Below are 6602 nucleotides of genomic sequence, written 5' to 3'. Positions count from 1 at the left end.
AAATAATAATAATAATAATAAAGACATCTGTCTCACTTAGCAAATGCAGATAACAAAGAGCAGCTGTGCATTATGCACATTTATTAAATTGGTCCTAAAAATAGCTTTATAAAATCAATATAAAATATCAAACTTACAAAAAAAAGGGATTCTGAGCCAACACATTAACACAATGGCAAAAACAGGTGCTAAGATCAGTGCCATATAAACCTAAATGGAAGCTAAACAACAGATGAACAATACCTGCTCAAAATCTGAATGAGAGAGACCTTTCCCATTTCCTGCTATGGTCTGGAGGTAAAGTTCCAACCATAAGCAGGTTTCAGAGAGAGATGTGAGACCAAACAGTAATCTTGCTGAGCTCTACATTTTCCTTGTACGACGATACCTTTCAAAGAACAATTGCTTGACCTATTTTGTTTGCTGCAAAAACAGCTGATGGTGTGTCAAAGAGCGAGAGCTGCCTTATAATATTAAGATGTTGCTGTACATAGGTGAGCTATGGGATTTTAAGCCCATGTTCACAAGAAAGGCAGTCTTTAATTATGGATTGATTTAGTGTTGCTTCAGGATTGAGCCAGCCAGATATCCACAGAGAGATTGGTCCCCATTTCACAAAGTATTCTATATATGGGTGATCTGACTCCTTCTGGCACATGAACAAGAGGTAGAGGGCAGCAAAACAAGGAGCCCTCTACAAAATCTGTTCTCTTCCTCTGGGAGTGCTGAGAAATTAGCATGCCCCTACACCCTGCACCATAAGCTGTAGTGGCAAAATATTGAGTCTTGTAAATTTGTTATGCGTTTACCCCCTACTTGGTTGCAGGATGTTAATCATTGCACATTTAGACTGACTGAAAGATTGAGATCACTAGGCAGTAAGGTCACTAACTGTTACTGCCCTTACTTTGATGCACTTTATGGTACAACATATTTGGCACTACACATAGAGATATGACTTTGGCATAGAATTCATAGGAATAGAATGTGATGGCAAGCAGTACAGTAAGGAGAAAAATCGTAAACGTATGCCTCCATGAAGCAAAGTTATGTGTACAACAAGAAAATCTAAAAATTCTCCGAACCGGCAGCTCATCGAGCTGCCTCTCTGCATCTGAAAACTGACTATGGAATATTTCAGTGAGTAAGGCCTTCTGAGCCATGTGAAAATCTGGGACCGTATTACATAAGGTGCCCCGGTGGCGCAACGGGTGTTTGCGCCCGCTTTGCGCTCCCCCGGGGCTCTATGGTATTATAGAAGAGGCGCAGACGCTTGTGCTTCCCTTTCTATAATACTGAAAGCGTTGGCGCACTTAAAGCACCAGCACTATCAACAGAGGGTCTGCCCTCATTTGCATAGGGGCGTGCCCTATGCAAATGAGGGGATTCCTTTGACTCTGCACTTGCGCCATATTACAGACCTGGGCGCAGAGTCAAAGAAGCCATCAGAAGGCACACTGACAGTGCGCCATTTAACAGGCAGCGCACTGTCAGTGTGCCCCCTGAGAGCAACCCTCTGCAGGGGGTAAAGGCCCTTGGATCCCCCAAACATCCCCTTGTAGGCGGGTATAGTCACTGACTGCACAGCCTGAAAGGGGATCTCTAATCTCCTTTGAAATGCAGGCGGGTGCTGACTGTACTGTGAAAACACAGAGCAGCTGCTCCCCAGCCCCCAGGGCAGCGCATTCACCATAATGGGGCGCATTGGCATTGTTTGTGCTCGGCGTAGCTTTTCAAAGGTGCGCTAGGCGCAAACAATGCCAATACATAATACGGCCCCTGATAGATCTTTTGCAAAAACATAACTTTTAGGAGCTCATGTGTAGGCTCAGAAACTTGCTCTTGAGGCTGATAGGTAACAACAACTAAGTGATAAAGAATTCAAAGCTCTAAACCAAAATTGTAGAACTCATAAACAGCTACCTAAAGAATTAGGGTGAAAAGTTGCATTACAAAAATAAAAAAAATAAAAAAATCTCAGCTAAAATGATAAATTGGAAACTGGAGAAAACTGTTATCACAGTGTGGGTAATCTGTTCGTGATTATGACAGCCCAGTGGTTAAATTTACCAAGGGTACAGTATAAATAACAAAAATTGTACTTTGGGTAAAATGTTTTACCATTTACAGAGCAGTTCAGTTGGAAATAATAAAAAACAATCGTGGCCAAAACTTTTAACCAAATGTTCTACTAGAGGACATTAGCACAGCAGGGTTGTTTAGAAATGCAAGCTGTGCTGACGCAAAGACACATACCTTGGTAGAGACATGCCTATCCTCTATAGTGATTTCCATTTTCTGGGATTTAGTTAATCGATTTCAATAGTAAAACAAGGGCATCAAAGGAATCAAGTTAGGATGATGGCTAAGGGTGGAAAGCTTTTTATTTGAGGGGACATTTCTAGGCTTCTGACTTCAATGTTCTACAGGTACTTGAGTCACAAACAATAACCAGACAGGGTGCAGAAAGCCAAAGGCTTCACTGGGCATAGGTATGAGTCAAAGGGTGACTAGACACACGCTGCTGTCAAATTCACAACACACCAAGAAACCAAGTAAGTTATAACAGCTGTTGTCCTTTTCCCCACAGAAGAGTTGAGTATTGCCCTAGCCCACCCCAAAGTTTTTACAAATTATAGTATGCACAGATTAGCTACTTATAGACAGGGCCTCAAGAAATATGCAGCAGTGAAGGGCCAAAATATGCGTCAGGGCTGACAAAAATATGGGTCGAAGAAAGGAAATAATGTTTCTCCCCTTCCCATTAAAAAACAGCATAACACTGTTGTAAGAAATGAGGTTACTGGTTGAGGTGGGTAAAACCCTTCTCACGCAAAACCTAAACTATAATTCTTGTCAAGGTGAAGTTACAAGCAAACCCTAAATCAATCTGCACTCAACCCTCTGGTAGCTTGGCAGAGAGCAGTGAGGCTTAACTTAGAGGCATTGTGTAAAGTATTTATGCAGCACTTAAAACACTAATAAAGTGAAACACAAAAGGAAAAATCCCACACCAATTTAGAAAAATAGAGTAAGATTAATAAATCATTTTAGACAAAAATGACAAAAATACAATCAGTAGAGCCAGAGATATGCAACTTTAGTTATTTTAGTGAAAATAATGCTAAATAGCACAAAGCACCAACTGTGGATACCTGGTCGCTATAGACCGGGACAAATTCACAAGTTTAGGCCAACTGCGATGGAGCACAGGCTGGCTACAGGGACCGAGTTAGGCCAGTTGAACAAGGGTACCTTAAATCCTAGGTGCCCCCACTGAGGATGCATTGCGCAGCAGATGCGATATGAAGCCCGGGTTGGAGGTGCAATGCACAGAGTCAGCTCCAAGGAACTGCAAGGCTGCAGTGCAAGGCCCTGCATCATCATCGAGGAGGCCGTTGATGAGGGGACTTGTGATGCAAAGTCCTGCATCGAGAATGCGTTAAATACTGGCTGGTTCCAATGAAGCTGCTGGGTTTGCGATGTACAGTCCTGCTTCGTCGTTGTGGTTGTCGTCTATAAGTGGCCTGCATTGCAAAGGCCTGTGTCGGTAATGCATCATGCTGTGGCGGTTTCAATGATGTAGCAGGCTGGGAGGGTGATGCGAAATCGTGGTGCTGAGAAAGTACATGCTGCAAAGGCAATGCGTCACTTCTGTTCGGGGTTATGCAGCACAGCATAGGATATGCTTCAGTTCTGCTGGGTCTACAGATGCGCTGGCAGAGCACCTTCAGGTCCACTTCCAAGGGTCCAGAACTGAGCTGGCACCATTTGGCAGGGCAGGACTCACAGATAGCAGAGTCCAGGTGCTAGGTTAAGGTTGATGGAAGCCTGTTATGTCCCTGAAACTTCTGACCAGGAGACCAGGCAACTAGCTCTTGGGGTCACTCTGGTGTCCTGGGTTTTAGAGATGCAGGTTCGTCCTTCACAATCAGGCAAGAAGGCAGCAGGTCAGCACAGGAGGGCAGCAGTCTTTCAGAGCAGCAGTCTAGCACACAGTCCTTCCTTCTGGTAGAGTCCACAGAACCAAACATATACTGAAGAGTTGATGTCTGAGGTCCAATATTTATACCTGGTGCCTACTTTGAAGTGGGAGAAGCTTCCAGCGGATTGCACACCCTGCGGCCCTTGGAATTTCCTGCGTCCCTGGGCCCAGGTTGTATGAGTTCCCAATAGATTAGTGTCAAACCCCTTAGTCAGAGTGCTCAGAGAGGGCTTTTTTTGATGTTCAAGTGTGGTATGTGGATGCTCCTGCCACGTGTTAAATCAGAGTGGTCCATCCTGCCAACACATAGCTTCCCTTTGTCTCACTGTCTGGGGCAATACCTAAAGACAAACTACCAACTACACCTTGTCATGTGAACCAGGATACAGGCAGAATACACCAAATGGTTAGGACAAGAAAATGTCATCTTTCTAAAAGTGTCCTTTTCAGAATTGTGATAAAATCTAACTTTACCATTAAAGAAGGCTTTTACTTACAATTCTTTAGACACCAAACTCGTTAGGCCAAGTGCTCCCAATTGGAAGTTGTTGCTTATTAAATGTAATAAGATAACTCCATACTATCCAATGGGAGAGGTAGGCCTTGCAATAGTGAAAAACGAATATAGAAGTTTTTCACCACCAGAACATGTAAAACCGAAAAGTACATGTCCAACTTTTTAAATACACTTCACCCTGCCCACTGTGCTGTGCAGGGCCTAACTTTGGGGTGACTAATACGTAGTAACCGCTTCAGCGTGGCGCGAATTTTCGCGCTGTGCTGAGCATTCTAATGAGCCAACGGGCTCATGACGGAACGGTTCCGTCATGAGCACAGGCCAACCGACGCTCATGACGTAACCGTTCCGTCATGAGCATGGAAGGGGCTAAAAAGGAAGGTTTGAGCCTCGCACGGGGTGTATCTTGCCAGGTCGAAACGGCAGCTTAAAACTGCACAAACAGGCTGCAGTGGCACACTTGAGACATGTTAAAAGGGCTAGTTAAGTGGGTGGCACAATCTGTGCTGCAGGCTCACTAATAGTATTTAATTTACATGTTCTGGGTCCAAGTGGTACCACTCTACTAGGGACTTCTAAGTAAATCAAATGTGCCAATTGGGTATACGCCAATTCTACAATGATTTAAGGCAAGCACTCCAGCACTTTACCACTGGTTAGCAGTAAAAAAGTGAGCAAAGTGTTCAGGCCAGCAAAAATTAGATTAGCAAAAGTAGGAGGGTTGAAGGCCAAATGTTTGGGAGGAAGACCACCCTAAAACTGCCAGGACTAACAAGTGTAATACATTTTATATATATTGTGTGTATGTGTCACTGGGCTTCAAGGCATGGGTAAATAAATGACAGATATCAATAAGTGGGTAGTTTTACACCCAAGATTTATGAGTGACATTAGAAGACAACCTGTTAAAATCTGCTGATCGTGTAGCAAATGATAGAGTATGTGGCTAGTACAGCAAATGTATATTTATGAGGAAAACGTAGTTGCGTAAGCGCCTTTTTCCAGTGAGCCGCATATAGAGAAAGGCTCTTAGCTCATTGGTGTACAATTTTAAGCCAAAACAGTGCTAATAATAAACTTTCCTTAGATGATTCTTTTCAACTTTGTGACATAATAAATTCTTCTACAGTTGGTTTCAAAAGCACCAAATCTCTCAACATACTTCCTTAAATTATTAAAGGTCTTTGCTCGTGACCAAACGTCCATCCTTTTTCACATTTCCCTCTATTTCCACTTAAGAGGCCTCCGTAACCTGAGTACGTGACAAGTGGGGTCACCCAGAGGTACATAAGTCAGTGAGCTGAGTTCAACCTTAACAAAGGATCCCACTACAAAGAGGAATGCACACCTATCTGGCACATCCAAGAAGATAGTGAACTGTTGAAGGTGGCCAGTCTTTGCCAGAAGAACATTTGCATTAGATAATTGATAATACAGTTCTACCTCAGAGTCTGGGAATACATTTTTGTGTATTCAAGCCAGTGGCTAAATTTGTGGAGAAGTGTGGCTCACTGGTTAGAGCGGCAGACTCTGATACAGAGGTCTGGCCCGGGACCAGGGTTCAATTCCCGTCGCGGCAGGGTCTTGGGCTCAATGTCCTCGGACCCGATAATTCTCTCTCCTTGGTGCCTACTCTAATCATGGGTCCCACTCTGCAACTCTGGGCAATAGCTTGCTTAATCTCCACACCGGCCGTAACGCTAGGATGCCTGGCTTCACCTTGGGGTGCCCAGGAGTTGGCACCTCACAGGAACAGGCCAGGACGGGTTCCTCAGCGGCACAGCGCGGGGACACACTGGCTAAGTGTAACCAGGCACTTTATAAGCTCAGGATTATTATTATTAACAGATAGAAAATGTTCACAAAAAATGTATTTCTAGTTAAGATATTCATTATCCAATTTCAGATTTTTGGAGATTCTACCAGCTAGCTGCATAATTTACTGATAATAAATTCGTACTCACTATCAATTTTGAAATAATAAACGTCAGCTTGTTATAATTTGATAGAGGCTCACGGTTAATCAACTGGTAGACTCGGAGCCACTAACAATGCAGGGCCTATAATGAAATGTTACACATCTTCTCTAGGAATATATTT

The sequence above is a fragment of the Lissotriton helveticus genome, chromosome 9 (assembly GCF_964261635.1).
Source record: "Lissotriton helveticus chromosome 9, aLisHel1.1, whole genome shotgun sequence".
NCBI classification, from domain to species: domain Eukaryota; kingdom Metazoa; phylum Chordata; class Amphibia; order Caudata; family Salamandridae; genus Lissotriton; species Lissotriton helveticus.
Note: the sequence above shows the minus strand (reverse complement) of the source record.